Source organism: Protomyctophum bolini (assembly GCF_963924005.1).
Source record: "Protomyctophum bolini genome assembly, chromosome: 9".
Classification (NCBI taxonomy): Eukaryota; Metazoa; Chordata; class Actinopteri; order Myctophiformes; family Myctophidae; genus Protomyctophum; species Protomyctophum bolini.
Genome location: NC_137870.1, coordinates 17,048,078 through 17,072,476, shown reverse-complemented (window position 1 = coordinate 17,072,476; position 24,399 = coordinate 17,048,078). Strand labels below are relative to the sequence as shown.

The following is a 24,399-nucleotide window of genomic DNA, read 5'->3' as shown; positions in this document are numbered from 1 at the left end:
ATGGAAAGCTGCAAGTTATAACCTGAAACCACCACCAAATGACCACATATGTCTTTACTAGCCTACTGTCACTATACATAAAGACTAACTTTGTCCAAAGACTGTCTAGTATGTGAAAAATATGGTTATTTCATTCCTGTTATGACATGCAGAGTTGGCTATACTGTATGTTACATTTTCCTTTGCCTTATTCCCTCATTTAGCAAACTTTTCAAACCAAACCTCATGTTCTCATTTAGCAAACTTTTCAAACTAAACCTCATGTTCTGAATGAATAATCACCGGAAAACTGCTCCAAGGAACACCAAGCTGTTGTCAAGTCGAGACATTAGCATTAGCATCAAGCATTAAGTTGCACCATATGTTTTCTATAGACGAATGGACTGGAGTTACTTCTCTCATGGTCAAGCTTCTGCTTAAATCACTGCAATTATTGGTAGTCCAAGCTCTGGAATGACACTGATGAGAGCTGAAATGGTTTCAACTTGAGGACTCAGAGCACTGGCACAACATACTGGTACTGCAAGCGGTACCAGGTCATCTAATGTATATGGGGAATTGATATAACGCATAAGGACAATTGATTTTGGCCATGCCCCCGAATACCTATATGTAGGCCTACCTATGTCCCCCAGGTCCTATGTTTCCCAGGGTATGTTTCCTATAAATATTTATCCCACGAATTTGCAACCAATTTTTTAAATAAATGTATAGTTGCACCGCTCAGTTCACACAGGTGTGATTTTTTCTTCTTGCACCAAATATTGCAGTTCTGGCTTAACAGTTGGTTTTCGCGAAACTTGGCAATATGGTAGAGGGCGATCTCGTCGCAAAGCGGGTGCCTATATGGGCTATAGTTCCAAATATTGCTCCTATAACTGGAACTATCCCATTGAGATAGAATGAGCACTTCCGCATTCCATTGTTACAATGGGAGTCAACGCTAGTGTCGCCACTCTCTTACTATATTACTCTGGCCAAACGGTGAAGACGTGAAGCCCACATAACCATTGGCCAAAGGGTGGCGCTATAGCAAAGAAAATACAAACCTTCAACAGGCATAGAAGGTTATAAAACTTTAATACACATGCGTCTCCTCACGAGGAACAAATGAGGTATGGGAACATATGGCCTGTGACCCTTAGATCTCCCACCATTTGAATTACTAGACAGGTGCCCGTGGGGCTTCTACAGCGGTGCCCGTTGGGCACTGGCCTACTTGGAACGATGCAAGTTGGAAATGTATGCCCCACCCATGATATTATGCGTTGGGAGCCTCTACAGCAGGCCCGTTGGGTACTGGCCTACTTGGCAGTGGCCTTTTTGGGGCGCTTCTGGACAACCGTTGGTCCGACCGCCTCAACACAGGCCACTGCACCCCCAGCGGTGGTTTGGAACGTGTGTGTCGAATTTGAAGTCGGTGGGGCGAACGGTTCTCGAGTTACCTGGATACACACAGACAGACAGACAGACGTACACGTACCGACAGACATACAGAGACTTGGTGCATAGATAGAGTTTCCAGGGTCAATGTGGAAACAGGTGAAAACTGAAAACCTATCCCATCGTCCATGACTTACCAACTTGGAAGGCAGGCTTGTCGACACAATTAAGGCTCACTCGAGCACACCTCACTCCGATGCGCCTCACAAGCCTAAATAAGGCCTCGTTGACGACGTTGCGTGTTGTCAAGTGATGTAAAAATCACAGCCACGTGGGGCGTTCTCATACAGAACTGGGGCACACAGGAGCCTTCTTCATGCTCCCACATAGGACCCCATGGGAACGCAGGGACGACCCCATAGTGGGAGGACTCACCCGGTGCAATCTCTGTTTTAGTTGTTCTCAGGGCATAAAACTTGTATCAAATTCAAATCAACCCCTCTCGCTGGACACAAACACATGATGGAGCATTCTCTGGGGCAGTGATGGAAAAGCATTTGGGCAACGTATACAGCGATCCCAGTCCAGAGAGCAGTCTGGAACATCTTGAAAATGAAATAGATGAGGAGTGTGGGAAGGGAGGGAGGGATGTAAAGAAAAAGAGAAGTGCAGGTCCAGTTGGATTCCTGGCTGGCTGTTTTTCCTCTCAGTGTCTGCGTGCCGCTGCGCGACCATAGTATAATAGATAGATAGTGACGGCCTGCCAGTTGGTTTTCATTAGGTACTCTGCACTTCAGGACCTGCGCAGCACCCCTCCCTCTGCCCCCGACCCCCAGAAAATCCCCCCCCCCCCTCCCCTCTAAGAAGGCAAGGTAGAAAATTGTTCCTCAGAGTGAAAGAAAAAAGAACATCACCGGAGGGGGATTTTTTTCCACCCCACCAATGTATTTTTCTAATATCCTCCTCAAACTTGAAGCCCCCCACCCCCCGTGCCCCCACCCCTTGCCTTTTAAGTAAACCCTGTCATCTACCCTGTGGGGGCTAGACTGGAATGCTACCTCAATATGAGATCTGTACGTTTCCATTTCCCTCTAATGCATGGCTCTCTCTCTCTCTCTGTGTGTGTGTGTGTGTGTGTGTGTGTGTGTGTGTGTGTGTGTGTGTGTGTGTGTGTGTGTGTGTGTGTGTGTGTGTGTGTGTGTGTGTGTGTGTGTGTGTGTGTGTGTGTGTTCGTGCGTGCGTGTCGGAGTGGGAAGAAGGGGGTTGTGAGAGCAGGGTGGAACTGCACTTTGTTTGTTGCCCTCCGCGCATACCGACGCAAAATTGAACAGCAGTAAAATAAGGCCCAGATGTGTGTTTCTGGCTTCCACTTCAATTGTCCGAGGCCTGGGTGGAGACCTTGACCGTATGTCATTTAGAGGTGGACAGTCTCTCTCTCTCATCTCTCTTTTGCTGTGTTATTTTTGACAGCATGATATAGTTTTTGTAATTTAGAATAACACACCATTTAGTTTTAGTCCTATTTATTTTAGTCCTTATTTGTTTAGACTTATTCGAGTTGTAGTCGAGTATCAAAGTATCAAATCTTAGTCTGTTAGTCTTTTAGTCTTTTATTAACACTGCTCTTTTGGTGCCTCTCTCTCTTTCTCTCCCTCAATCTCTCTCAAAGGTCTGTAATCTCTCTAGCATGTTGTGCCTACATGGGTGCCAGCATTGCACACTGATAAACGCTATAGCGGAACGTTAGCGAGCCCGCTCAACCCCTCACAGGCCCGCTACTCAAGTCACGCCACGGCGCACCACCTACGGGAGCAGCGCTGCATCAAAGGGAGCGACCTCTTGCACACATGCAACAGATCCATGCTGCGCCAGATCCGTGGCGGATAAGACAAGTCCTGTCTGTTCCTTTGGAGGCTCCGTGACCCGTGACCCCTTGACTTTAAACGTCGACAAACTGACTCTTCATTATTTCAATCAATCCTAAAATGCCTTCCTGTGGCTGCTCCACCCCCCTACTCTGTTTTACATCACATGGAATTAACAGCGCTGTCTAGAAAACATGCAACCTATGCTTCTTCAGCACGGTGCGGGGAGCAAAGACAAGTAACTGATGCAGAAAATTACATGCCATACTTTTTATTTTATTTTATAAACGTAAACTTAAACGTTTTATTGAGTCAATCGTGAATCTTCTTTTTGAGCCCATGGTTTTGATTGATTGAATTGATTGAAATCTTTATTAACAGTTTGCAGAATTACAGTACATTTCAAGCACAAACTCAATACAAAGACTGTTAACTGTGAGTGGACGACCCAATTAAGCCTTACACTTGTTTACAACAGGGTCCACATTGTTCAATTCATCAAAACATTTAGAGACAAACAAATAGACACTTCTATGTAGTTAAAGAACAGAACAGGAATTCATCATATAGGAAGCGAAAAGGGAAAAAAAGTATATATACAGTGAGGGGAACAGGGGGATAAAAGAAAAGAAAACGAAAGACAGAGTGTAGGGCGCCTGCACACAACACCATGCGTTGATGCCATGTGTGCATATGTGCAGGCACCCAACACCACGTCCATACAAAAACATAGTACAATCCATAGTACAAAGACAGAGTGTAGGGCGCCTGCACACAACACCATGCGTTGATGCCATGTGTGCATATGTGCAGGCACCCAACACCACGTCCATACAAAAACATAGTACAATCCAGATACAAATTCAGCTTTTACAGAGGCCAGTTTCGAATTGCAGCCATCCGTAGGTGCCCTTTGAGAGCAGTTTTGAAGGAGCCAAGGGATTCACATGTCTTAATGACTGTTGGTAGGGCGTTCCACATTTTGGTCGCATAGGAGCGAAAAGAATTTAGTCCCTTGTTTGTGCCGAATCTGGGTTGTACATGGTTTGTTGCACTCCCTCTGGTGTTGTGGGTGTGGACTTCGTTTACATTAAGGAAGTATTTAGACAGGTACATGGGTATCTTGGTGGTGTATCTAATCTTGTGGACCAGACCCATTGCAAGATGCTGTACTCTGTCGTCGACCCTAAGCCATCCCAGCCTGTCAAAGTGGGCAGGGGTGAGGTGGGTTCGGGGGGTGAGGCCAAGTAGGAGCCTGACCAGTTTGTTTTGGGAGGTCTGGAGCCTTGTTTTAAGGGCCTTTGAGGTGCTGTGGTACCAGGAGGTGGATGCATAGTCAAAGAAACCTTGTACAAGGGCTCCTGTTAAGGTCTTCAAGGTGTTTTTGTCGACCAGTGAGGAGATCCTGTAGAGGAATCTTGTTCTTTGATTGACTTTTTTGATTACGTTGGTGGCCATCTTATCACCGGAAAGATTGGCCTCCAGGATGGAACCTAGGTAGGTAATTTGATCCTTCCGTGTGATAATATCATCACCAACTCTAACCAAGAAGCCATCTGCCTTTTTGAGATTACTATTTGATCCGAAGAGAATGGATTCAGTTTTTCCCAGGTGTAAGGATAGTTTGTTATCAGCGAGCCAGGTGCAGATTCTACCGAGTTCAGAGCTGAGGGTCTTTTCAACCTGCAGTTTGTTCCTGTCCGAGACCAGCAGTGCTGAGTCGTCTGCGAACAGGAACAAGTTGCAGTCACAAGCTGAAGTCATGTCGTTTACATATATTAGGAACAGTAAAGGCCCTAGTATGCTTCCTTGTGGGACGCCACAGCTCACTGGGAGGGGGGGGGACAGTGTTCCGTTCACTTCCACCATCTGTTCTCTCCCCTCCAGGTAGGATTGCATCCAGCTCACTGATGTGCTATCAAAACCAATAGCTTTAAGCTTGTTAACCAGTATGGAGTGGTTCACGGTGTCAAAAGCCTTTTGGAGGTCCAGCATGACCATGCCGCAGTATTTTCCAGCATCCACCTCGTGTTTGATGTGGTCGCTCAAATGTTATTCTGCAAATATGGAGCACAGGCCACGGCTGAAAGGACATCATTTCTCAATGGTTGCAGCCCTAATTATATGGTCTTCATCCAGCATTTACCAGGTTGAACACATTAATGTTAGTTCAGTTGGGAGGACCTTGGGGACATTGCAGGATGGTTCTGTTGCACGCAGTTCGTCATTGACAATGCCTCAACACCAGCCAAACCTGCATGCACTCCAGTTATGGTGGCATTTGTCCAGACACCCGCAGTGACGCTCTGCAGCCTTAGGGGACCTGGCTGTTAACGAGAGCGTTGGCCATCATGCCAGCAAGCCTTTACATCTGTTTTGTTTCTGAACAAGAAAACAACACAACGCTGTAAATTGACCCATAAATCTCACAGGGTTGCTCGTTTACGGAGAGCTTAAAGAACATTTTCCAAATGTTCAGAGATCCACACCGTCCGCGCACGCAACACAGGCTTAAACGCCCTCCCTCCCGCACTCAATGCTGCATCCCAAACGAGTTGATGAAAAATAAACATAAATTCTGATGTCTTTCATTTTTTTTATTCGTTTATTTTTTCACTTTGGCTTTAATGAGATAATGGAGGGCGTATAGATGTTAGCCTCACACAGGCTGCAGTTCTCAATCATGAAACGGATTAACGACTTTTCTGACGCCATGTTACAAGTTGGAGTTGTTAAGAGTCACTCTCACAAGGCTTATTTGTGTTTGCTTTGTTTGCTTTTTCCTAGTGTTTTACGTACTTATACTTGAGTAGGACAATCAATCTAATACTCTTTCTATCTCTGGGCTATTTTTATTCACCTGGTATCGCAGTATTAAATGAGTCCCAGACAGCCTTGAACTAGAATAAAAAACAGAGTTTCTCTGAGTGGCCTGGGACTGTGGTTAAGAACCAGAATGGTTTCCACAAGAGTCGGAGTAGCCGGTATGGGAACTGTCCACTTCTGGCAGACCTTGGTCAGATAACCTATCTCCCCTCCCTCTATCTGCTGTAACTCTGGCAGTAAACGTTTGCATGGGAAGACAGACCCCTCGGGCCAGCGAGAGTGGCCTGATGAAAAACAGGCCGATTAAAATCCCTGACCCGTTGCTGCTCTTAGATGGGTCTTCTGGAATCTGGCCTCTGCATCACAAGCCCACTATGCACATGTTGCATCTTATCTGGATAAATAGCTACTTCTGGCACAGAGACGGACATGTACACTAAACAGACAAATTATTTAAACATGAACCCTGGTGTCCCTATTCTGGGGGCGAAAAAATAGCGAAACAAGTTCACAACGTGTAGTGTTGCGATGCGTATAGTGAGCTTGTAATTCTGCTATTTTTGGTGTAGATGGAAAAAAGGAAGGGACAGAGAATAGATTCCTGGAGGACACCGGTCAACAAAGAATAAGTTTAAGTGGTTAATGTAAAGGGCTTTGAATGATTTAATTGACGTCTTAGTTGGTCCTGATGCCCATCGGTGGCAATACTTATGATTAACACACTATTGCTTAATTTTTGCCCTGTCATGCGACGATATGCTGATGATCCACAAGCTCATAACACGGCACATCCTAACAAAATTTTAGCTTGCTTGCACAGTGCACAACAAAGTAGACTGCCCTGCATTGGCCGGGAAACGAACATTGCACAACAAAGTAGACTGCCCTGCATTGGCCGGGAAACGAACATTGCACAACAAAGTAGACTGCCCTGCATTGGCCAGGAAACGAACATTGCACATCAAAGTAGACTGCCCTGCATTGGCCAGGAAACGAACATTGCACAACAAAGTAGACTGCCCTGCATTGGCCGGGAAACGAACATTGCACAACAAAGTAGACTGCCCTGCATTGGCCAGGAAACGAACATTGCACAACAAAGTAGACTGCCCTGCATTGGCCGGGAAACGAACATTGCACAACAAAGTAGACTGCCCTGCATTGGCCGGGAAACGAACATTGCACAACAAAGTAGACTGCCCTGCATTGGCCGGGAAACGAACATTGCACAACAAAGTAGCCTATAACTCAGGCTTTATACGCCATGTGAAAAGGCTCGAATGGTGAAGGCTCCAAAATGTTGACGAGTCCACAATGCAGTTTTTTGTATTTTATCCATCCCAGCCCTCTAGGGGAAATCATGGCGCCAGTGCGAGAAAAATGCGTGAAAAACCAAAGAAGAAGAAGGGCCCCCAGGCCCTAACTAACCAGGAAGTGTATAGCCCCCCACAACAAGCCTCCAGTAAGGCTATCCAATGTTGAAGCTGCCACTACCTACTGGCGAAAAGTGGAACTGCAGCACGTTCATTGAGGTGGACGATGTGCGTAACATGCGTCATCCCGGACCTCAAATTTGAGCGTGTGCACGTCGGATCCATATGTAGGCTGTCTAACATGTGAGTAATATAGTAATACGAGTTCCCTTGTTCTGGCGAAGGCGGGTTGTGGAGAGAAAAACAAGGTCCCGCGTTCATGGCAAAGATTGTGTTAAGCAGGTGAGGCAAACCATCACCTGATTGCTAATTGGTAACTCTAATAACTTAAGAACAGGATAGATGCCATTCTGCCAGATGGCCAGCAAATGGGGTCGTTGCCCATGCCAACCGTATTTGTATAACATGTCCCAAAAGTATAGTAGATGTTTACATCAGTTTGAACCGGAAGTGAAAGTCGGCCAGGTCACAGTAGTGAAATGGGGCCTGTCTATCCGAGCAATCAGTTTTGTTTATATCATAACTGTCGATCTAAGCTCTAATCAAGTGCCGAATATCGCATTTGTTGCAGATTATGAGCCATAATGCATATAAAGACGGCTTGTGCGCGTGCACGCGAGATATTTGGCCGTTTGTACGTGAACGCAGCCTGGTGCTAGCTAAAAATGCTACAACATGCTAAATTCGATGCGAATCAATCGCCAATTAACGTGGATTAAACAAAACTCACCTTATGGCTATGGCATGCTGTGTCACGGTGTGAGTCAAGTTGAGGATAGGACCCAAACGCAGAATGTGAGGCAGAGGCAGGAACGTCAAGTTCAGTGTTTTTATTGCGACCAAAACAGGAGTCCAGGTACAGCAATTCACAAAACACAGAGGCAGTCGGAAACAAAACTTGGAACATGAGGAACACAGGGAAAGCAAGGGGAAAACTATACTGGGAAAACTAGGGGATCAAACAAGCAAGGCATCAAGGCTACAAAAATACTCACAGGTAACAAAAGCAACGAACCAACAGAGAACTCAAAACACCAGGGTACATAAATAGACAAGGACTAACTAGACACAGGTGAAATACAACAGACAAATCAACTCAGGGATTGGCTGGGAGAATAACAGGACACAGGAGGGGAACACTACACTAATAACAGGGTTAGACAAGGCAGGTAAACATGGGCAACATAGGAAACCAAGAGACACTAGAACTACAAAATAAAAGTTCACAGTGCAAGACAAAACTGCAACTAAGAAACGAGGAGAATACAAAACATCAAGATCACAGGAACACAACAGAAAGGTAAAACAATAACAAAAACCAAGAACAGGGTACACAAGAAAACATAACACGTCACAGAACGTGACATGCTGCACAGAGTAAAGGTAAGCTTTTCTTATCGGCTACGGCAAGGAACCTGTTGTTAAACCCCTTCCCAGCCGGCTTGCTGTTGAATTCTTTGGGAAGAAGCTGCGCAGTGTGTGTGTGTGTGTGTGTGTGTGTGTGTGTGTGTGTGTGTGTGTGTGTGTGTGTGTGTGTGCGTGTGTGTATTTATGCAAAGTTCCTCCTTACTGTCTAATCATTAGACAGTAAGGAGGAACTTTGCATTATCATTAGACTCTAACATTAGACTCTAATATCTATAGGGCACAGGTTGCTCCGTGACACGTCTAACTTAGCTTTGACCTTGACCGACTGGGTGAAAAAAACAGAAATAGCTAGAAAGAACAGCAATTTTTTTTTTGCTTTTCTTGTCATGGGTTCATAGTTCAATTATTAGTCCAAGTACTATAGTATCTGCCTCTGGAATATAAAATATAGCTCAAAAGTATGTGAAAAGTTCAACACCATTCCATTTCTCTCCAGAGTCATGTCCCCTTTTCACTGTCTGCAGAGAAAATGCTGGCAGACTTTGTGGATTAATCGCTGATGTTGGGCTTATGTTGTTCATAAATGATGGCGTTCCTCCTGGGCCATAAGAATAACATATGTGAATTGTAAAAGCAAGTGACGGCACCCTAAACATAAATAGTTTGTGACACATCCATCATGCAGGGGAGTGGCTTGGAATTCTGGGCCTCGAGACAACGGATCACATAATTCAGCAATACTTTATGAAATCCTCATATGCAAGGGCCTACACTCCCTACAGTATGTAGTATAGACCTGTGCTCCATGGACTCCCACAGTAATACCAACTTTTCATAATCAGTCCCATGGCAACCATGAACACAAATAACGATCAAATCTGGATATCTGCAAGCATCACATTTGACTACCAAGCCTTATGTTTCAGAATATTTGTGTTCAGTTTTCGACCCTGGCCACGTTTCTGTCTGTCTGTCTGTCTGTCTGTCTGTACTACTACACTACTACTACTTGCAGTCATATTCCATATCCTCTTTTCTATCAAGCATATAATCTGGACTTCCACAGCTTGTGTGCATTGTGACGGAGGACAATAGTGTAATCTTTCTTTAAGGAGTGAGGCTGTGACCTCTGTGACAGGAGTGTGATCTCAAAGCAGCACGTCCAAGTGGATTGACACACGGTCAGTTAACACCCGTAATATGTTGAAGGGCCAAACAGTTGTGGGGGAAACTTTCACTCACAGTGGAAAGTGTGTGTTTGTCATTGAGAGCCACCCGAGCGGACAGGGGATGGATGTTGTATCGCGTGAGGCTCCAGGCTTTGGTTGAGCAGTTTGTGAGTGTTTGAACACAGTGTGTGTGTGTGTGTGTGTGTGTGTGTGTGTGTGTGTGTGTGTGTGCACACTTTTGCTATACTTGTAAGGGCCAAAGGTCTCTAAAAGTAGGCCTATAGTAGAATTTAACAAATTAAACGAATCAGGTTGGGGTTAGGATTAGGCATGTAGAGGTTATTATGTCTGATTTAATAGTTGAGCAGTGCCACCGTTCCACCGTTGGGCTTCAGGGATATAGGGTTAAAAATGCCCCCCCCCCCCCTTCCAAAAAAAAGAAAATGTTTAATAATAATACAAATTAAATAATGTAGCCTAAATGTCGACCATATAAAGCACTTTATACATGTAAAGTGTATAAAGTATAGTACTACTTGCATGCGCGCGCGCGTGCGTGCGTGCGTGCGTGCGTGCGTGCGTGCGTGCGTGCGTGCGAGAGGTCTTTCGAGGAGCTTGGAAACAACCCCCCCCACCCCTGCTGCCAGTGCAACATCTGCTCGACCGGCGGAACCAATCAGAGTGGAGAGACGGGAGCCGTGACCAAACGGGCCCGCTTGGCCCTTCCTTTCATGGAGTTCCCGGGGTGGGCTTGGAACAAAGACCCTCCTCCCCCCCTTGTACCTCCGCCCCCTCCCTCCCGTCCGCCCCGCACCCTTCCCTCTTTGATATCTTAGACCCCTGCATGGACTGAAGCCCCCCGCCCGCCAATGTTCCTGTCTCCTTATAAATAATCCCATGGTTCATGACAGAAAGATGACATGTCGTCTCAGCGCTGCAGCCTATGGTTGACAATACACAGTGGTGGAAAAAGTAGCAATTTGTTTTACTTAAAAGTAAAAGTATCAATGGGCTAATACTGAAACGTAGAAATACTGCGTTTACAAGTACAAGTCAGGAATTCAAAATTTACTTGAGTAAAAGTACAAAAGTATTGGTTTAAAAATGTATTTAAAGTAACAAAAGTAGAAAGTAGGCTACTCATTATACAGAATGTTCTGTTTCCCAAGTTTTCAAATCAAATCAAATCTTTTGAAAATAGCAGATCTACAAGCTCACAATATGTTGGGCATTGTGAGCTTGTAGATCAGCTATTTTCAAACTGCCGATGGGTAATAATGTGGGTAATGTAGGCCTCTGTATGTACAGTATGTATGTATGTTTTGTAATAATAATAATCAAGGAACTGGTTGGAATAACATGTTCCTTCCAAGCGCTACGTCCGTCGTCCAACCGGGGAAACTACCCTCTGTCAGGTGAAAATAAGTGGTTTTGACACTCATGCATTGAAGGAAGCATGAGGTCAGTATAGTCAGGAGTAGATGTAAAAGTACAGAAAATTGTAAATACTCCAGTAAAGTAAATAATCACACCCGTGTGAAGTGAGGGGCACTCATCGTACATCATCATGATGTAAAATATACACTATGCCTATTTGCTCAGACACTATGACGTAAAATTCTCCATTCATTGTCAATGGGAATTTAATGTTTGTTTAAGACGAAGTTTGTGGACGGTAACCGAAAGCTGGATGTACGTAGGAGGGGCCCCTCAGAATAGCCTACCTCTAAATTATTAGTAGTAAATGCTTAGTTACTTTACACAACTGGACATATAATTATCCACACTATATGTGCTCACCGGTTGAAAGGTTCTTATTGGCAGCAAAAAACAGCCAGAGTAACAGATCCACAAGCTCAAAACACGTAGCTTCATGCCGGGTTTCGAGCTTGCGGATCTGCTACTTTTGATGCCTTTGTGTGCTGCTGCATGCGTAGCGTGATCAAGTATAGGGGCCGTTCATTTACATGGAGATAAGAGGTTTCTGCCCGACGGCCACGCGAAATGTACCCCTGCTTGCCTTTACCTTCCACGGGCCCTAATGCGAGGGGTTCCACTTTGATGGGATGGAGTCAGGATAAAAAAGTGGGACATTCCCATGCTGGAATTAGAGGGTCTTTACACTGCGAGACTGTGCTCCGCCAGCAGTGCTCAGCACTCTGCCCCGCCTGGGCTGCTATCTCCTTACCTCATCTCTTATCTCAGCATCCTGTCTTTTAAGCCCATGGTAATCTCCCCAAGCCTTTGCATCCGCTGGCTTCGTGCCAACAAAGGGTACACATCTATATAAAATCTATATTTTTAAATGACACGAAAGTGATGCTTGTTACAAAACAGGCTAAAATATCACGTGTATTTTGGAGCCTCCCCTTTGAGTCACAACACTTATGTTCAGCCCAATGTGATTTTGGGCCCATGCTGATTGGAATCGGATTAATCTTTTATCAAGTCTGAACAGAAAATTGAAAAAGAACAACAAACACATACAACATGCTAACTGATTTTTACTAATCAGATTTGAACCACATTCCTAGATGGTATAAAAGGAGATTACAAGCAGATTTCTAAAGATGTGTCTCACTCTGGACACTCGGACTCTGATGCCTGATTTATACTTCATGCGATGGCGTCGCTCGCCGGAAATAGCTGATCTGCTGCAAGCTAACAACGCAATGCAGCGTGAAGCTTGTTGTTACGTCGTTACCTGCACAGCAACCAATGCATATAGGTCAACAATGCGTGAATACACAAATACGATCTGAACACAAGATAATTTTAGTGATAGCAGTGAATGACAGCGCCACCTGACCTTTGTAGCGCCCCCTAGTGGTGTGGCATGCACCCTAGCATCCCAATTCTGGCCATGTCATAATAGGCAAACATTTTGTCTACAAGCTCGACACGTTGTGAACTTGTATATCGGCTATTTTTTGGCAAAAAAAGGAGGTAATCTAGCATTGAGCCCTGGGGGACTTGGTATGTCAGTCCATTGATCCAACATTTTGTTCCCAACAAGATATCTCATTAAGAACAGAGTGTAATGCCATAGAACCTGTGTGAGTGAAGTATATGTATATGAACTCTACTGATTTCGGTGACCCCATTGCCTTTGCTCTATTGGGGTCACACCAAACTTTTCCACACGGACGGACACACGATATGTGGAAATCTAACAGGCAGATTGCCACGAAGCTTGCAGAGCACACGCATGTACCCTGGAGTTTGAGCCGTTTTGAGTGACCCCATTACTTCTTATTCTCGATAGCAACACCCCGGGTATAAGTGATCTAAGTTGAGTGAATTATTTTTCCGTATAAAATGCGCCCTATATTCTTTCATGCACTCCACATTTTTAATCCCAGTTTGGCTCTTTTCCTCTCTCTCTGCCCTGACCGGTGCAGAGAGTGTCTCTCTGTGTGTGTCTCTCTTCCTCTCTCTCTGTCTCTCTCACCCCCCCCCCCCCCCCCCCTCTCTCATTCGGCTGAGACAACGTTCTCTGTCCCACTGGTCCAGACAGACAATCCTCAAACTAGCCTTGTCTCCATCGGCTAAATGACACATCCCTCTCTCTCTCTCTCTCTCTCTCTCTCTCTCTGAACATCTGAGGACTTGGCAGGCGGGCAACAGAGGGATTTGGTTCACTGAGTGAAGGGAGCAAGGTAATTACTGGATGGAGTAATGGAGGGACAGCCAGAGGAGACAGGAGGGTGGTGGTGGGGGTGTGTGGCATCGGGCCCAGCGAGACAATGGGTGCCCGTTACGGAGACGACATGAAGTTCATCCAGATGATAGGCTGTGACCGGCTAGAATTACACTCTGCTGAAATGTGTCAGCACGCTCTCCTCCTCCCGTTGGCCCGCCGCGGTCCTGCGGAGAAAAAGAAAACGCCTGTTGCTTTTCTGGACGACTTCAAACAGTCATATTCACCCCGCACGGCAACAAAGGCCCGGATCTGCCGTGCCAAATATCCGTCTGGCGCCGTGCGGTGCTGCCGAATCATCACGTAACGGTATCAACCTCCTCCTTCTGCCCTGTGGGACGCCACGCTCTGTCCCGCTGCTCCAAACTCCACCATGACGGGCTGGTCCAGGTCTTCAGTCTAACTCGGTGATCACTGATTCTCAAACTTTTTCATATGAAGGATCCCTACTTTCATATGCATCATGTCACAGCAGACCTTTTTTTAATTTGTATTCCTGGGACCATTCTACACTGTAAAATGACCAGTGTTAACTTAACCCTAGTGTACAAATGGAACCAAATGGACCCATAATATAGAATGTCATCCTCTGAATAGAGACGCCAGGCCAGGGTTTGAACCCTATACATATTCTGGGCATGTCATTTATAGGCAGTCAACGAAAATAGGTGAACATTTGGCGAAGGTTGCCGTGACCTGACAGCGGGTTGCATTGTAAGCGTCAGCTATTCTCGCTGAGGGGATTTGATGTGGATGTAGGCAGAGCTCGCTGAGGGGGTGCTTTGTTTGACCCTCAAGATAGGGATAAGATGACCTATGGGTCCAATTTTAATTTGAGGACAGCCCTGTTTTTAGGGCAGTTTTAAAAGTGGATAGCAAATTGGGACTTGTAATGGCTGTTGGTACGGCTTTCTAAGTGTTGGTGGTAGAGTGGTAGAAGAATGCATTTCCCCCCCATGTTGATTGAATTGCGACCAGGGTGTGGTATGATCAGGACCCCGCTCTGGTTTCACAGCAGATGCTGGTGGGGACCGAGCTTCACCTGAGGAAGGCCGGGACCTCATGGCGCGACCAGCTGCTCCTCATGGCTCAAACAGGTGCCTAATGGGTATTGAATTAGACCCTTCGTCGTTAACTGCTCGCATTTGCACATTAGTCAGCGGTCTCTCTTTCATCCCGCGGCCTGTCAGATCACATTTATCTAATTGGTGTTACTGGGGGAAGAGGCTCTGACCCTCCACCTTTCCGCCGGTCTCTCCGAGGGCCCCCTTGCCCCTGGCCAGGGGCCCCCTTGCCCCTGGCCCTGCACGGACCGCGTGTTTCTCTCTGAGGGCCCCCTTGCCCTGCACGGACCGCGTGTTTCCAGCCACACACACACACGCTAAAGCCGGGCCTCTATTCTTATGCACCTCTGCACATTGAACTCTGCACAACCCCTGGCGATGATGATGAGCTAGATCAGCGCTGATGGATCAGACCTGACTGAACGTCTCACTGAGGAGGGGGGACCTTGTAGGCCGGGTCTGACTGCCTGACAGGCAGCAAGGGCCCCTCACATGGGGCCACGGTGCCCACTGGACTTCCAACAAGATGAGAGAAACACTAGTGGCCACGGCCGAGGATACGGTGCTCTCGTACAGAAGCACACATGCAACTCTGTCATGGGCGGTCCTATAGCTCCCAAATCTACTACTACTATAAAACTATAAAACAATATCGTTTTAAAAATCATTCTAACTAAAGTGGACGGCATAGTCCACACCACGACTATGATGTTAGCGTAATTACTTTTATAATGATAGTTACGGTTGTGCATGCGTGACAACTAGTCTATTGAATGGTCCTGCTCCAGGGGCGTGCACAGATAGACATGAGGTAGTGCGAGCACCTGCAAAGTGCCATTATTGAAAGTTAGTTTTTTGTACAGTTTGTTTATTTTTGTTTTGTACAGCTTAGGCCTATGTGGCATACCGTGTATATATATATATATATATATATATATATATATATATATATATATATATATATATATATACACACACACACACTCACACACACACACACACACACACACAGTATATTGCTTCTGGGGCCCATGCAGGGGTCCGTGGCCAAATGCATATTATTTTGGGAGCAACGTTTTGCAGTACACATTCCTTTGAAAGAAGATAGGAAAGCTGCATGTAGGTTGTTTCCATGCAATGAAACTAGAATGCCATATTCAACTGGAGCGATGAGAAATCACAAACAGCTGGAGCGGGAAGTGAAGCCTCAAGGCGAAAGTAAAGGGTAATTCATACTTTATACGCTGTGGACTGGATACTATGGAAAGCAACAACAGAGTTGTACGGTATGCATTAACTGGTCGCATGTATTAAATAAATAGGCTACATTTCTGGTACATTTCCGGTGCCTGTGTCATTTTGGTGTCAGGGGCAGACACTCACGACTGTTTAGACTTTAGAGCACTTGGAATATTGTCCAAAAGGAACACGTGGAATGGTTATTTTGAAAAGAATAGTGAAATAACTTTTGTTTTATTGAAAAAAGTTACGCAGTTTGACTTTAAGAGGTTAACTGAGAGTTGTGGAATCTTTCAACTCTCCCTTTGAGAGAGTCAAAACATACAATATTTCTTTATGTTTTCCGTTTGAAATGTAGTGCAGTGAAAGTCATGAGCTTGCGAAAACAAGAAGTACTTAAGTACTTTACTTGAGTACTCAAGTAAATGTACTGTACTTAGTTCCTGTCCACCACTGAGTGGGGAGATGGAGAGCTACCCGGAGACCTGAGGTACAGGGCTGCATGGCCTGAGCAGGAAGTGTGTGAGCTTGACGTATAGAAACAGGAAGGGGAGTCTTGTTTTATTGTGGCGGTGCTGAAGGGGAGTTTTGGAGAAGGGGGGAAAGCGGGGGGGAGCTGGGGGTGGGGCTACAGGGGGAATGGGGACTGGAGTGTCTGAGAAATGAAAACTGGCTCACTGAAAGAGTTTGAGTCAGGAAAGGCACAGTGGCTGCTGGGTAATTTATAGCACAGAGAGGCTTGTAGGGTGAAAAACATTATTTTAGCGGCCCCCACAGCCTAATAGAAGCCAGATGTGCAGGGATTAACAAAGACCATTCCCCTCTCTTCCTCCTTCTCCTCTTTCCTCCCACACTCTCCCTTTCTCAATCTCTCTTACCGAACCTCCCTCCCTCCCTCCCCTTCTGTCTGTCTATGTGTCTGTCTCTCCTCGTCTACAACATTGCTCACGTCCCTCCAGTCTCTCTCTCTCTCTCTCTCTCTCTCTCTCTCTCTCTCTCTCTCTCTCTCTCTCTCTCTCTCTCTCTCTCTCACACGCGTGCATATTTTTCCTTCAGAGTGTGATATGCATTGGGAATACCAGAGCAGTCAACACTTTGGTTCTGGAGCGAGGCTAAACCGGGATGTGTATGTGTGTGTGTGTGTGTGTGTGTGTGTGTGTGTGTGGGGGGGGGGGGGTCGGGGTTGGGGGATCTTCAGTGAAGCTTTTTCTCGGTCCGACCCCCCTCCCCCCTCGCCTCGCCCTCTCGCGCCACGGCCCAGCGAGTCCTGTGATGTCTGATGTCACTTTGGCTCCGCGGGCTCAAACTCAACGGTTGCCAGGGCACGAGTCACACGGCGCACACAAAACAAGCTGGCACCGTTTTTTGGGGGGTGTTTTGCCACTCAGCTCTTCCACTGTTTGATTATTCCCCTTCGGCAGTGAGCTCATCGGAGGACTCTCTGAGCAGCTATTAAACGGTGGACAGATAGTAAGCTATTATACGTGGATCAGCATCTTCAAAGGCCTCCTCTTGTCAGGGATCTGCAGATAGCAACACAAAGGCCAACTATGGGGTTACCTGAACTGGTGCTCAACGTGTGGCCCCCGGGACCACCAGGGGTCCAGATGTGACCGAGTCTGCAAGTCTGTAACTCAGGGAGTGCACATGTGTAGACTGTAATAATGTGCACTGCAGCTACATAAACTAAACTATAAAAACAAAATCACACCGTGTGAAGTTGGTGAACCGAGTGGTGCAACTTCATGTGCACGCACGCATACAAAGGGACACACATTGCTGTTCAATGGAGTGGTTGCAACACTCAAAAATTGTAGAATCGGCCTAATGACTTAAAAAAATCACACCTGTGTGAAGTGAGGGGCGCTCTTGTTGTCGTACATCATCCAATAAAAAAAGTATATACTTCTTCATGAATTAATTTATCAACTTATGTTATTATCTTTTAACCATGATACAATGTTTTTTTTTTTTACTAAAAAAAGCTGTATTTAGGCACCCCTCAAAAAAAATCACACCCGTGTAAAGTGAGGGGCGCTCTTATCAACATACATCATCATCGCATTCTGGCCAGTCACAATTTTCGTCCTCACTTTTTTGTCCTTACTTTCAGCCTCAATATCAGCCAATCACAAGCCAATGTTTGTGTTTACACAAACCTGGAAAGCTGATCAGAGGGGCTAGTGCCCCTCAAAAATAACACTTGTGTGAAGTGAGGGGTGCTCTTATCGTCATACATCATCATACATCATCATACATCACATTCCGTGCTCAGCCAATCAAATCATCTCAACACACAAAGCTGGGCATAGGAGGGGCTAGCGCCCCTCAAAAGGTTCAGAAGGATTGGTGCTGCAAGCTGAGGCAGCATACGGTGGGTGGATGCAGTGAAACCCACAGTGGGAGATGGCCAACCCACGCCACCACAGGAAAAGGACAGATGTTTCATGTCCTCTTACAGTAACTGCATTAATCAGTAAAATGTGTATTTCTGAAAGCCACTGAAAAAAGAAGGCTGGGTGGGTGTGCTCTTCCAAAAGAATGACATCCCTTCCAAAGTCAACATATTATGTTGATTATTATGGTTCTTCTTCACTTGGCGGCGATTATATGGAAGTGTGATCTTGTATGTGTGTGTAAAGCAGTGTTTCCCAAATAGTGGGTTTTTGGGTCGCGGACTATTATGGGTCTTAAGTAAAGATCCATTTATTTTTCACCTCCTATATTTCGTTTTTATTTAGGGCGCTAGCCCCTCCTATATCCAGCTCTTAGTGCATGTTTACAAACTTTGTCCTGTGCAAACATTACATTCCCATTGACAATGAATGGATAATTTTACGTCATAGTGTCTGAGCAAATAGGCATAGTGTCTATTTTACATCATGATGATGTACGAGAAAAGAGAAGAAAAATGTGTTTGCGTCCTGAAGTCTTCAGCAAACCCCCCCCCCCAAAAAACAAAAGAAACAGTTTGGGATGCCACTAGTGTAAAGTAAGTCCATTACTGTACAGATTCAAGGCACTTTTACTTTACTTGATAATTGATACTTCTACTCCACTACATCTCAGGGGCAAATTTGTCTACCCACAAACCTTTCTTGCTACAATAGTTACTTTTAGATGATTCATTATTAATCAGAAATCTTCAACTAAAATGTTAAAAAATAACGGATCTACAAGCTCACAATGCATATGTGCTGCAATACTATTTTCGAATAGCTGAAGTAAAAAATAACATGTGGTTTACTTTTGCTCTTCGCCCCCAATGGGGCATAAGGCATCGATAATGTTCCTCCACCTATCACGGTCTTTGGCAACCAGTTGCGCCGTGCCCATGAGAGACACATCTCCAGTAGTTCAGCCTCTACCGTTCTGCGCCAGGTGATCTTAGGTCGGCCTCGTTTCCTTTTCCCTGGGGGTGTCCATCTGAGGACCACTTTGGGGATCCGCTCTGGGGGCATTCGGAGTACGTGTCATTTTAGACGACGGTGCTTGACTTCTGTGGTGACGTCTCGGCAGCCAGTCTTTATGTAGAGGTCTTTGTTGGAGATTTTGTTGGGCCAGGAGGAGTTGACCTTGCTCATGTCGCACTTTGTTATACACCAGCAGCACTCAGACCCGTACAATAGCACCAGCTTGACCAGGGTGTTGTATAGCAGATCTTGGTTTTGAGACTGTAGGTGTTGGAGGTGGTGTTATGGAGTCTTGTGTATAGGTCTGCGCTGGATGTCTTTCTGTGCACCATTGTCCTTGCTAATCAGGCTTCCTAAATATACAAGCGGTTCATCATTTATGGTGATGCGTGTCTGTGTGTTGAAGTGGTTAACGATCAATAATTATAATCTCTATAGTTTCCTGCATGCTGACATTTTTAGTTAATAGATGATATAATGCCATGCTTGCTCAGGGAATAAATTGAATCTTTACTGTTGCCACGGAAACGGTCGGTGGCGTGACGTCAGGCCACGACGTCACGTCACCCTATAAAGTGTAGCTCAGAAGACAGAAGAAGTGTGCCAAGTCAGAAGCAATAGAAAGATCAATAATATAATAATATACTGTACTGGCTCAAGCATTCAACTCCCTCCCCTGTCATGGTACCAAGAACTGGCAGACCCATCCCCAAACTTACACCAGCTCACTGACAGCTGCTAATACAGGAAATCGTCATTACATTGACCATCAGTTCAAAATTCATGTCAGAACCTGTGTCTAGGTGAGATATGACCTTTGACACGATCTAAATGTCCCAATAGAAGAGCAGGGAGAGAAATTCAACCACCCAATTGTATTAAGTTATATGGTATATGGTATTAATACACCATACAGATTGGACTATACCCTAACACTAAACCTATAAGAAAGACTTTTTACTTCAAACAAATATTTGTACACTGTGGTATTGCTTTTACTTAAGTCCAACATGTGAGTACTTCTTCCCCCATGCACTGTGTCTTTAAATCCCAGTAAGCGGACCAGAAGAGCCAGAGAAGCATAAAGAGCGTGGAGAGGGCCAGGTGTTCTGACCACGTTTATTTGGTGACGACCAAAGTTTGTTTTGTCACGGCGAACGCATACGTGACTGCATGCCTTGGACCAACATTCTACTACATGTGTTTTCCTGTCGCTACTTGAATGTGTGTACACGCGTCCATGCACGCATGTGTGTGTATTTGTGTGTGCACGCATGTGTGTGAATTTGTATTTGCATGGGTGTGTATTTGTGTATTTGTTCGTGCGTGCGTGCAAGCCTATGTGTGCATGCATGCATGGATGCGTACAGTGTGTGTGTGTGTTTATAGCAGCAGGAGATGCAGTGTACAGAGTGACAGTGTGTCTGTGTTTGGTAGAAACTGAAACCCCTCTTGTCTCCCAGCTGTCACTGTGCCTCTGGCGTCCTCCTCACCCCCTCCTCAACCCCTCCTCGACCCCCCCCCCCTGCCTTTGAAGAAGGCTGCCCAGGAAATTGAAGGCTGATTTCAAACAAAGACAGAAGGGCCAGAGAGGAGTCAGGGCTGCACAATATTAACAGAAACTCATACTCCCAATATGTCTGCTAAAAATTGCTATCGTGATGTGCAATGTATGATATGTGAAGTGGGGGATTTTTCCGTGTAATTTTTCTTCCCTCTTTCCGCTCCAAAAAAACACTATACAAGAATTTTGGGAGAGGAGGAATCCCAGTCGTTTAGAATGCCTTTACTCTCTTTGAATGAAAGGGAAAGGTTTCCTTTAATCTGCACGGCACCTAGATACTTTATTTTTTTTGCTTCACTAAAGTGTACATAACCAGCTATAATATTTGTCTTAAATAATGAATGCCACTACAGACCATAACATGACATTATGTGACGGTATTACATTATCAGAGTCTCATCATCAGACACTAATGTACAGTACAATACGCTCTGTCGCACATCCAACACATCATGAACATGAGCCGAGTTGAAACACGCACACTCGCCCAGGCATGCTCCACGTTCGTGTGCGAGACTGTTTACAGTGTTTTAAATAATAACGTTTTGAAAGAAAAGGCCGTGTTTTCCAAGTAGGCTATGGCTTGACACTCAAAAGTTGCGTGAGAGTGTATGAAGGGATTTTTGATATACTGTAGTTCTGCTGTTGTTATACTGCTGTTGTTAATCTTGGCCTCTCATTTACTTTACTTATTCATATACTTCATGGGAACGATGGTGTCTGCCGACAGACGGTCCGTTGGCCGACAGTGTAAAACAGCCTTCAGACACCAGCTGAATGTAGTTATGTTTAATACAAAACCAGTCTGTGTCTATGACTGGTGTTAGGAACCGCTGATCTTGAGAACATCAGCATTCACAGCTCATATCCGTCTCTCCTCTTCACAATACTCCCTTTGGCCATAGTGGTGACATCAGACTAGAAACTAGAGCGGATTCCGGGAACTGTGTATTGATGTCATGTTGCACTAGGCTGGACTCCAGCCTGATCAAACCAACATGAGGTGTCATTCACCTAAACTAAAGCACTATTACGCAACGTGAGGTCCAGGGACCCACAGGTCTGTAACGCAGAGTTAAATTAACACCATAGATTGTGGTCCAAGAGGTCCCAGAGATAATACTCCAATGGGGGTCCAATGGTCCATGGCCTAAAAAGGTTGAGAATATCTGATCTGAATCTTAATAAGTTGCTCCACTTTTCACTCTTTAGGTGGAAACTATTTTAAACGAATTTTGTTGAATTGCTAAACAAATTCATGCAAAAAAAAATGTATTATCTTCACGCTAGTCCAAAGACAAGCAAAGGGCACCATCAAAGAGGGGACCAGGAGAAGGCGTGTGTCCTAACGGTCAGGGTTCTATCCAACAGATGAGGTGCATATACCTCTGTCACTGTGGCGTCTCACTCCTTCTGGTGGGCGGCACTACTACGGGGGCCTTCTTGACAGCCGAGTTTCCTTTTAAAAACCACGCCACCTCACATCTCTCTGAGACAATGGGAGCGTGTGCCAGAATAACTGCTTCATGGTGAGGACGGACGCGGCCCTGCCTGGTTGAGGAGGAGTAACTTATTGGCAAACCCAGCGGCCCTGCATGGGAGAGAGGAGCCAGGCACTGGACAGATGGTTGTGTGGTTTGGCTCCAGGAGCCCAACAGACCAAAAGACAGACAAACAAATAAGTGACGGACAGGTGGGCGTTGGCGTGGGCACTGCAGGGCAGCCAGGCTGGGCGGTGGGGTGGAAAGAAGCATGGTTTAGGATTGACATCTTGGCACTGCGGCCATGGACCGGCCTCGCGGCCAACAATAATGTCTGGCCTCATTAGATGTGGCCTCAACTTGAGCCACTAGTCTGACCATTCGTTCTGCAAGGGAAAGAACTCCCTGTAGCTCCCTGGTCAAGACAGTAAACTTGATAAATGACAGTCATGGATAGTAACGAGAGCACTTTGGCTTATAAGGGCATTTGTTAGTTAACATACACTTGTTGCATACACTTGTTGCGCAATGTGTTCTTACTTTGTATTTACATATGGGGTAATTCAACATAGATTGCCGAATGTAGGCCTATTCCCCTCAATCAACCTCCCGACCTGTTTGTACCCACAACACAAATTAAACATTCAATAATGTCACACTGTTTGTGAGCAGACAAGAAAAGGGCCTTTCAAACACAGAGCCCTATACAATTTCACCATAGCGGCAGCTGGACCTAAATATTTGCAAGGAGCAAACCATTACATGGCTAAATATGACTAAGGGAAAATGTGAAACCGTGTAATTATGGAGTAATACAGCCGGAGGGTCTTGTAGGGAAGGTTAATTCAGCCAAGTTTAAACATTAACCGTAGTACGACGTAATGCAGAAGACGAGGGCAGGTTCTGTTTTCACACTCGCACACACAGGGGACTTTGATGCATGGTTGGCCGTGAGCTGGCATGGAGCTCGCTGAGAGCACATTAACATGCACGCACACATGCACGCACGCACGCACGCAAGCACAGACAGACGGACAGACAGACAGACGTATCACTGTTGCACTGTAACAGTAGCAGCTATGTGCCTGTGTGCCCTCAGGGCACGGTGGAAAGAAAATACAAACAAAGCTCCCTGCCTGTGTGATGTGCTGTTGTTATAATACTTGATACTGTACCTTCACAGATCTGGGCAAGAGATTATTATCAGTGTTCTAATGAGTCAGGCTGTCTACACCCTCCCTCTCTCTCTGTCTCTCTCTCTCTCTTCTCTCTCTCTCTGTCTCTCTCTGTCTCTTTCTCTCTCTCTCTCTTCTCTCTCTGTCTCTCCTGTCTCTCTTTTTGACGAGGTCATGAGTTCAGGGCATAGCACTCTTGTCACCCTGTGCCGTGTCTGTGCTGTGCCGCCACTGTAGCCATGACAACAGCTTTAGAATGCACAGGAAGACACACACACGCACACACGCACGCACGCACGCACGCACGCACGCACGCACGCACGCACGCACTCGCACGCACGCACTATATAAACAGTACACATGTGTGAATATATACCTGTACTATGTGTGTGTGTGTGTGTGTGTGTGTGTGTGTGTGTGTGTGTGTGTGTGTGTGTGTGTGTGTGTGCGTGTGTGTGCGTGTGTGTGCGTGTGTGTGTGTGCGTGTGCGTGCGTGCTTGTGTGCGCGTGCGTGCGTGTGCCTATGCACAAAGTTTTTGGATTCAGATGACGTCACGCCAAGACACACCATGGAAGTGTTGCCTAGCGATGGCAAGCTAAAATACAGTAAATATAATACTGTAGTATTAATTCTGGATTAACGAAACCTGAGATTCTCGGGTTTGGCATAGATCGTGTTTTAAAATGACTCTGTGATTTTACTGTACAGTATCACTGTA

At 45.7% G+C, this 24,399-nt stretch overlaps 1 protein-coding gene across 1 annotated transcript in view; it reads right to left on the bottom strand.

Annotated features, from left to right (window-relative positions):
• Positions 1-18,820: 18,820 nt before the first annotated feature.
• Positions 18,821-24,399, bottom strand: part of LOC308321523 (myelin-associated neurite-outgrowth inhibitor-like) — a 395,831-nt gene continuing 390,252 nt past the window's right edge. The window contains exon 9 of the transcript XR_013964626.1: positions 18,821-18,833. The gene's annotated coding sequence lies outside the window, so the exon portion shown is untranslated. The remainder of the gene's footprint in view (positions 18,834-24,399) is intronic.